Below are 10,034 nucleotides of genomic sequence, written 5' to 3' on the forward strand. Positions count from 1 at the left end.
CTTCTAAACTATCCCTTCAAAGGCTAAGCTGACTTTTCCTTATCTGGGGCTTTGCATATTGATATATGTAAATAAATTTACCTAATTTTAATATTATTGAATCTGGCTTTTGAGCAACCATGTAAGATTTGTATTTGTCACACAAATACATTCTCACATAACTTCACCAACTTTTTTTCTTCAAGATTATAGAAGAAGATGATGGGAACAAAAACCAAAGTATTAGCATAGTTTTTTCTTTTAATATTAACCATATAATTGGCCATCACAGATTCTATACAGTTCTGCCAACCTGGATATAGTAACATTATATCTTATTTTTCAAAAATACTATTATAAAGTAATAAACATTGCTGGGGGGGGTCACAGAATATGAGGAAATGTATTAAAGTGTTGCAGCATTAGGAATTTTAAAAACCAATACTATAAAGTGTACAATTAATCTACCAGATAAAAATTAATACCAGGTGAGTTTATAGTAATAGTCCTCTGAAAATACTACAGACCTTGATATAATGGCCACTTTAATATTATATATTTCTTAATAACTAGATTCTTTTGATTTAGTGAAAGTTAGAGAGATTACCACATACTAACATTTTCTGTGACTTACTTTAAAAATTTATTTCTTTTCTTCACCCCTACACTATTTTTAAACACGTTTCCCATAACAAGGATATGTAGGCCAACGTAGGAAGTATAAATCATATTAATCTTAAGTCTGTTGTTGCTTGCTAGACTTAACGATGCTAGTTCTTAGAGTAGCAAATATATAACACAAGATACTATACAGACAAGAAGAAAACATTCTTGGGACATAGTAATTTAAGGCTATGCCAACCAAAGTGGCAAGGACAGTAAGTTGTATATTTAAGGCTTGAAAAAGCAATTTTAGTGCTCTATTTTGGATAATCTTTATTGTTAACTTTGATAGTATCTAGAATAATCTGTAACTATGCCTTTTGGTGGGTTTTTTGCATACATTTCTAATCATCACTAATCAACTGCTCTCTGATAGCAGCCCAAGTATAAGGAAATCTGTGGAAAAATCAGTGTTGTTTGCCTGCCAGACTTTATATTGTTTACATGTGAGTATGTCTATCTTCTGCTGCTGTCACTGAAGAACATCAGAATCCATGCACTCTAGCCTCCCACATGGATGGAAGACTAGCAACTCTCTAGAATCCTCCAGATTAGGAATACTGAACCATACTTCATGATCTGAGCCACTATGGCGTTCTTTTGTAACTATCCACCCCTTATCAGGTGTTAGTCATTCTAGTCAATACAGTTTATAATAAACCTATATTTTATTGGCTATCATCTTCAAGAAAATTTTGAATTACATATTCTTATGTTATATCTCTGAATTAGGAAGGGCAACATGGAATGCTAAGTATCAAATCACCAAGAAAATAACTGAGACGAGTAAAAGTTAAGTGTCAGTTATGACCCTTGGATAAATGCTATAGTTTATATATATGGCTTCATGCTGGTTTAAGTGAAGTTTTATAATTGAGAAATCATCCTGACTTAGTAAAGGGTGTCGGTGTAGATTCACAATGCTATACTTTACTTCAGGAATCTAACTCTGAAAAACATAAATCTCATTAGTTACAACTAACTAATATCCTGAAAAGTATCAAAATGCAATAAATCTATTTTAGCAAATTAGTAAACAATCACAATACTCTTTATCAGGTAGTACCCACTCCTTCATTTACTTGATAGTAATAAATTGCCATGCCAAAGCCAAAGCCTACCCCAGTATTGTATCTGATCTTAGGATGAGACTGAATATGTTGTTTAATATTTGCTTTACATCTTACTTGTACAAAAATACTTAACATGTGTCTTTGTTACTGTTTGATTACTGTGAAAAGACACCATGAGTAAGAAAACTTTTATAAAGAAAGACATTTAATTGGACCTGGCTTACATTTTTAGAGTTCAGTCTACTATCATCATGGCAGGAAGCATGGGAGCATGCAGGAGGACATATTCCTGGAAGATTCAAGAGTTCTATATCTTGATCTGAAGGCAAAATCTAGAAGAAAATTCTAGAAGAAATATCTGAATCATACTGACCAGACTTGAGCAAAATCATGGGATCTCATATGATCCTCTGGGTTTCTTCCAAAGGGCTTGGGTTACTTCTCCAGCTCTGCCCTCTATATCACTTTAGACTCTGGCTGACACCATTTCACTGATGCTGCTGGTCTTGGGTTTTTATCCCATGGTATTGGCATCTGCAATACACTGGGGTCTTCTTTTGTAACTAGGCTATACTTTGAACAATAGCATCTCATGTCTCATAGGCTCTCTTCATGGTTCCAAGCCTCAACTTCATTGCCTAACCCTTTCAGGCCTAAGATACTGAGCCTTCAACTGCCACAGAGATTGTTCCTTTTCCCAGTGCTCTTTCCTGGTCTCTCAAAGTACAAAGGCTCAACTGCATTCCAGACCCCTTTATGTCTTCAAAGTCAGCACTACCTGGGTGATTCTTACACATTACCTGACCACCAGCAGGAGGTCTATCTCTGGAACAAAGTTTCTTTGTTTTCTCAGTAAACACCTCCCAGAAGATTTCACCTAATCTCTTCTCCAGATAAACAGCATAAATAGTACCAGTAATTTCTATTCTTGGCTCTAAAGCAAGAATGAATGGCATGCCCAAAACTGCCAAGTTCTGTTGGTTGCTGGGATTAATGGAACATGGCCCTCTAGTCCAATTATATCTTCATCAACTTCCTGTTTTCAATGGTTTCCTTCACTACATAAGCTTGGCTGTCTTGGAACTTGCTTTGTAATTTGACTGTGAACTGTGTGCCTCTCCAACCCGAGTGCAAGGATTAAAGTGGTATACCACTAAGCCTGGGCCTAAGCTTTTCCTTTACCTAGAACTTGCTCTGTACCAGGCTTGACTTGAACCCAGAAATCTGCTTCCCTCTGTTTCTAGGGATTAAAGATGTGTACTGAACATGACTGAAACGAAGATTTTCAAGGCCACTATGCCTCAAGATTTGGACCAAAAGCTTATGTCTTCCAGCCTCAAGATCTGGACCACAGGTATATCCTCCATTTCTAGATTGTAGTTCATTCCAGATATTATCAAGTTAACAACCAAGAACAGCAATTCCATCACTTTACAATTTGGCACACAATCATATCTCCTTATACTCAATGAAAACAATAACCAGGTCATAGTATTGACTAACATAAAGTGACTATCCCCTTGTTCAACTGCAAATGCATAAACAGTAGGTTATCTGGGTAGAAATTTGCCTCCAAGGTCAACACTCCCACAATTTCATTTGATATATACATGAACATAGGATTTAGCTCTATCCTACTTCCTTGTACTCCTTTAATCTTTAAAGCACATATTTTGTATTTTTGGTACTCAGTGTGCTATGCTTGATAAAAAACACTCTACATAAGAGTGAAATACAGAACAAACCTAAATTGGGTTGCTTTGAGACTTCCTTTGTTAATACAATTAAACTAAATCTCTTTACATTAACCTCAGGGAGACTCTTCAAACTCGGGCAAAAATACAGCCACATTCTTCACCATAATACCACAAGAATGGTTTATTTTTTTAAATTTTTTTATTAAATATTATATTTACATTTCAGATTTTTATCCCCTTACCCCATTCCCCCCACCACCCAGGAGCCTCCTATCCCATCCCCCTCCTCATGCTTCTATGAGGATATGCCCCCTACCTACTCCCCACTCCCACCTCCCCACCCTCATATCCCCCCCCCACTCAGTGTTCATGGGACCAGGAGTCTTCATGGGACCAAGGATCTCCTCTCCCACCTATGCCCAACAAGGCCTTCCTCCCCTACATGTACAGATGGAGTCATGGGGCTCTCCCTATGTGCTCCTAGGCTGGTGGTTTAGACCCTGGGGAGCTCTGGTTGGTTGGTATTGTTGCTCTCCTCATGGTGTCATAAACTCTTTCAGCTTCTTCAGTCTTCTCTCTAAGTTCTCCATTGGGAACCCCTTGATCAGATCAGTGGTTAGATGTGAGCATCTGCCTCTGAATGTGTCAGACTCTGGCAGACATCTAAGGAGACAGCTATATCAGGCTCTTGTCAGCATGCACTTCCTGCCATCCACATCAGTGTCTACCGTTGGTGATTGCACATGGGATAGATACCCAGGTAGAATGGTTTCTAATCTACACACTAAAATTCTCCTCTGAATCCTATTGAGCCCGACTCCCACAGTTCAAATTACTCTCAGCATCACTATATTCCATGCTTAGTGGCCCATTAGGCCACACTTAAAGCATTCCATTGCTTACAAAGTCACAAAATCCATACTCTTTTAAACAAAAGCATGGTGAGGCCTATCATAGTAATACCCCAGTCCCAGTACCCCCACTTCTGTCTTAGTTAGGGTTTCATTGCTGTGAAGAGACTCCATGACAAAGACAACTTTTTTTGAAGGAAGATATTCTCTTAGGGTTGACTTATAGTATTAGAGGTTCCATCTATTATGATGAAAGCATGAAATGTGCCAGCATGTGGGAAGACATGGTGCCAAAGGAGCCAAGGGTTCTGCACCTTGATCTTAAGGCAGGGAGGAGACTCTCTTCCACAGGCAGCCAGGAGGATAATCTGGATCACACTACCCAGACTTGAGCATTACATGAGTGAGACCTCAAAGACCCACATCCATTGTAACACATAGTCACACACTTTAACAAGGCTATGCCTTTTCCAATAAGGCCATATGTCCGAGTATTGCCAGCTTTCCATGGGCCAAGCATATTCAAATCACCACAATATTGTTTCTACTTGAAACATGAATTTATCTTTAATTGTTTGACTCTTCTGATTCCCTGATACTTTTTCTCCTAAGAGAAATGATCAATAAACTAAAACTGGTATGTTCAAAGTTCTACTATTCAAAAATCCCACCTGAAGCACCTTTAATATATTACCTCTAAAGTCTACCAGACTATATCAGTCTATTATAATCTCTGCCTAAAAAGTTGTACCAATTTCCCTCACTTTTCCTTGTTAATTCCAACATATATATGACACTAAACAATGCTCTACTCCAGAGTTTTGTTTGCTTTAAAATTTTTTATAAATGTAAATACCATGTGAGTAGGATTTTCTGCTCAATATTTATGTTACAGATATATTCATATTAAGTGTATAGTTCTGCTTTGTTTTCAGTGTTTTGTAATGTTTTTAAAAATGTGTTAAATATATTATTCATTTTGTTAAAAAATATTTTGTTGTAAATACATTGATGGTGATTCTCATTTTTCTATTAAAATATAATCAATATACAAATATGAATCTATCCTTTAGTGAGAACATCTAGATGAGTGATCTTATCATAAGATATTGAACTTTTAGTTTCATGATGCCATTCCAAATTATTTTTAAAGCTGATTGAAATAATTAAACTCACAATCACCATCTTAGAGGCAAAAGAGTGAGGAGATGGGTGGCTTGCAGAGGGGAGACCAGAAAGGGGGACAACATTTAAAATATAAATCAATTAATAAAAAGTAAAAAAACATGAGAATATTCTTTCTTCCACAATATTGGCAGTATTTAGTGTTAGAATTATGGACATAAATAAGGCAATGTGTTCTTCATGCTACAACTTTTATAAGAACAATTGGCAGTTGGCAGCTGTTGGAGTGGGTGTTCTAAGGTTTGCTGAGTTCTAGTGGATAGCCTCATATTCAAGTTCATATGGGCAGTGTTAACTGGATTTAGTGAATTATCACATATAAAAGAAGACATGAAATTGGGAAGGAGCACATAGGAGGAGAAATACCTGGTGTTTGAGGAAGAAAAAAAACAAAGTTATGATTGTATTTCACTGTATGGAACAATGAGAATTTATTTAGGATTTATAGTTTCAGATGGTTAAAACCTATAACCATTATGGCAGAGAGCATGCTACATTCAAGGAGACACTTAAGACATTATAAGTCGCTAGTCTCTCTGGATTCCTGTTTAAAATTTGACCTTTTAATCTCTCATGGCTAATGAGCCAGTGCTATCTGGAATCTTTTAATTTCTGAAGATACACATTAAATACTGACCTTTCTTTCTTTTTTTAAGTTTATTACCTTATTCAAAATACATATTTTGTATCATTCTCTAAGTTTAAGTCTTGGGTTTTTTTTAATAAAAAAGGATAGCATGTACATCCAAAATGTGCAGATTATATTCACAGAAAATTTCTAGTTCTAATTCTACATCTGTGGTAAAAACATTCATGATCAAAGCAACCTGCGAAGAAAAAGGTTTACTTCATCATGTATCTTATCACTTATCATGATGGATATCAGAGCAGGAAATGTAACACTGGGTTGCTTTTCTTAGATTGTTCAGTTTGTTTTTTCATGCAACTCTGGAGTAAAATGTTACTCCATAGTAACATCCTACCCATAGTAGGATGGTCCTTCCACATTAATCACCAATCAAGAAAATGTCTCACAGATTTGCCTCTAGGCCAATCTGATGAAGGCAGTCCCTAAACTGGGGTTCTTTCTTCCCAAACAAATTTATTTTCTGTCAAGTTGACAAAAAAATTAAAAGAACCAACACAACAGACTAATGTTTTATACCAACTAAACACCTACTAGCAATTTAGATATCCTGATGAAATGTTCTGCATCTATCAGGGAGAAACAACTCACTAAAATACATTTTCACTTACTTTATATTGTACATTGCGCTGTGAGATTACTTTCTCTTCATTCTGAAACCCAGGATATTTATGTTGTAATTATTCCTTTAAGATTTACCTTTAGAGATGTATTTGTTTGTTGAAAACATGTATTCTGTACCACTTTCCAAATCTGAGGCTTGGAATTTTAAATAAAAAATAATAACTAATACATACAAATGTGCTATTATCATGAACAAACACTCTAACCCTGTAGAAAACTAAATCATTTGGGTCAAGAAGCAGAGTGCTCTAAAATGAAGTATGAACATATCTTAGGATATTGTTAAGCTGTGGGCAGACTTCAAATTGATATCCATTTTTAGAAACAATATTGGAGTAGAGTCAAGTGTGGAATACACTAAACTGATTGATCTAGCTTAATACTTGATTCTTACTAGTGAGGATTATAGAAGTCAATGATTTGTTCTTTAAGTGATGCTCAGCATATTGTGGAACTCCCACCAATTGCCAAAAATTCTTGATATGAATCAACCTTTTGATAAAATTTACCTATCACCTTCTTGGCCACATTTATTTATTAAGGTATCCATTATATATGCCACATAATTTTTCATGAAGTCCAATTAATCATGGCATTATTAGAGTAAACAAATGTTCTAAATTATGTATAGAAAGGGCAGGTACAGAAGCAAATAGTGAGTAAATTTAGACAAATTACAGAGAGTAAAAAAATAATTCTATGATTTTATAGTTTTAACTATTTCAAATGAAGTTTACAATATATAATATGCTGTTAGGATATGTTTAAATTAAAAACTATTTCTGTACCAACAAACTATATATTTAGTAACATCTTAAATTGTTTATAAAAGTCACAGCATCTATTATAACTGGTATAACTTATTTGAGATTAATAGGCTACTATCATTAGGAATTATTAGCTTTTGTAAGCCTTGAAATAGTGAATTAAATGAAAACAACTAAAGCATCATATAGGCTTATCAGGGTAGAAATAATATCAGGCATATTTCTGTATTATGCTCTGCAATTATTAAGTAACTATATTTTTATGTGAAAGTAAAAATAATGTGTTAACATATATTACATGTTAGAATATATTGACAGCTGCTGTGTGTACTTTTCCTGTAGATGAACCAACATCATTTTGCCCCTGAGAAGTCACCATGAAGAGAGCACAGAAACAATATAACTCAAGTCTATCTTGGCAAAACAATGAATTACTTAGAATAACTTGTGGGGAGCCAACAGAAGGCAGATATCATCCTTGCAGCCATCTTGAGCCATATACTCTGACAAGAGACTACAAGTGCCTACAAGAGCTGGGCACACTCTGATAACATCTTGCTTTAGATAGCCAGGATCTTCCCTTGGGTATGTGAGACTTAAAGGTGTGTGACTTAAGGGTGTGACTTAGAGATCAGATTTAGAGACAAGACCTTAGGGCATGATTAAAGGCGTGACTTAGAGGCGTGGCCTAGAAGTGAGACATATAAAAGGAGAGAGGCAGACAGGAGAGTTCAGAACAATTTGGAGTAACAGAGAATCAGACACTTCAGAGAGTACAACTTGGAACTAGAAATTAGGTTAGAGAGAACAACTTGGAGTTAGTTATTAGACATTAGGCACTTGGCACTTGGAAGAAGAAACTTGGAACTTGGAGGCACTAGGGACTAGGAACTAGGGACTAGGAACTCAAGACTTGGGACTTGGAGAGAAGTAGAGAGACTGAAGAATAAACAGGATTGAATCACACCCTGTCTGGTCTCCATTCTTCCAGTCTGTCCTCACCCTCTCTCTCTTGCTGAACCCCAACCTATGGACCAGAGCAGCCTGGGGCAGTACGGGCTGTAATAGTTTAGCCCCTGAGGCTTTGACAGAATAGCTCTCAACTTTTTTGGCCCCCAAACATGGGCCAGCTTGGTTCTCAACAATAACTTACAGGAACATGGATGGGGGTTACTTACAATAGCTGGGACAATTTATTTTCAGCTACACTACTAAAAGAGAAACCCATTCCTTCCTAAGTAACCATTAACTACCTCTATATAAACTTGGAGGGGGTGTGGCCTTATGAGACCTCTCTTCTACTAATCATTAACTATATATGAATCCTGGTGGAGAGATGTGGCTTCCTGGCACTCTCTTTCATGATGGAAATTTAATGTTTCAAAACTCAAAGCCATAATTGTTTCTGATGCACCTCTTTTCACACACAAAAAAAGAAAAAAAAGACAAAGAGGAGAGAGAGGGAGAAGAGAGGAAGGGAAGGATGGAGATAGAGGACAGAGTGAAAGGGAGAGAGGAGAAAGGAGGGAGAAAAAGAGAGTAGAGTGTGGGAGACAGAAAAACAAGAGGAGAGAGAAATGAGAAAGAGAAACAGTGAAAGTATGAGAGAGAGAGAGAGAGAGAGAGAGAGAGAGAGAGAGAGAGAGAGAGAAGTTGTTTTTGAATGTTCTTAGAATACATTTTCTCTCTACTCAAATATAGACATGTACTTTGGCAAGCAATTTGGAGTTCACATCTCCTTTGGACTTCCTTAGAACACTGGGAAAGTCTTGATACACTGTACTGTGTACTAGTAACGTTTTAGGCTCTGATTACTTGACTTGCCTCTCACAATGTTTAGCATTTGTTTTCCAAGAGAACTTGGGACTTTACCATTACAAGTATAATAAGTTTGCCTTGCTAGAATTGAAATGAGACTTCTGCTTTAAAAAATGAAAATTGTGGCTTCTGAAAACAGTTTTATGTACTATATTGTGTATGTCATTTAATTTATTTCATTTTATTTTATCTTTTAATTAGCCTAAAAGTTAGTGGAATGTGTGTGTGTGCACATGTGTGTGTCCGTATGAGTATGTGTACATGAGAGCTGGTGCCTAAATGTGCCAGAAGAGTACACCAGATCCATTAGACCAATGGATGTCAACTTGTAGTTTGTGACTCCTTTGAGCATTAACAGAACCTTTTGCAGAAGTTGCCTAAGACTATCATAAAACACAGGTAATTTGCATCACAACTCATAATTAATGTAGCAAAATTACATTTATGATGTAGCAAAAAAGTAAGTTTGTGGCTCTGGGTCACAACAACCTGAGGAAATATATTACAGGGTCACAGCATAAGAAAGATTAAGAATCACCGGCTTAGAACTACATTTTCAGACAGTTTTGAGCCACATGACATGGGCACTGGGAAGTAAACTCTGGTACTTAACAAAAACAACAAGTACTTAACTTTAGAGTCATCTATCATTCTTAGCATTCATCATGGCTTCTTTATTTGCACTCAGAATGTACTCCTGTCTCCCACCCAACATAATTATTCACATCAGC

The sequence above is a fragment of the Arvicanthis niloticus genome, chromosome X (assembly GCF_011762505.2).
Source record: "Arvicanthis niloticus isolate mArvNil1 chromosome X, mArvNil1.pat.X, whole genome shotgun sequence".
NCBI classification, from domain to species: Eukaryota; Metazoa; Chordata; class Mammalia; order Rodentia; family Muridae; genus Arvicanthis; species Arvicanthis niloticus.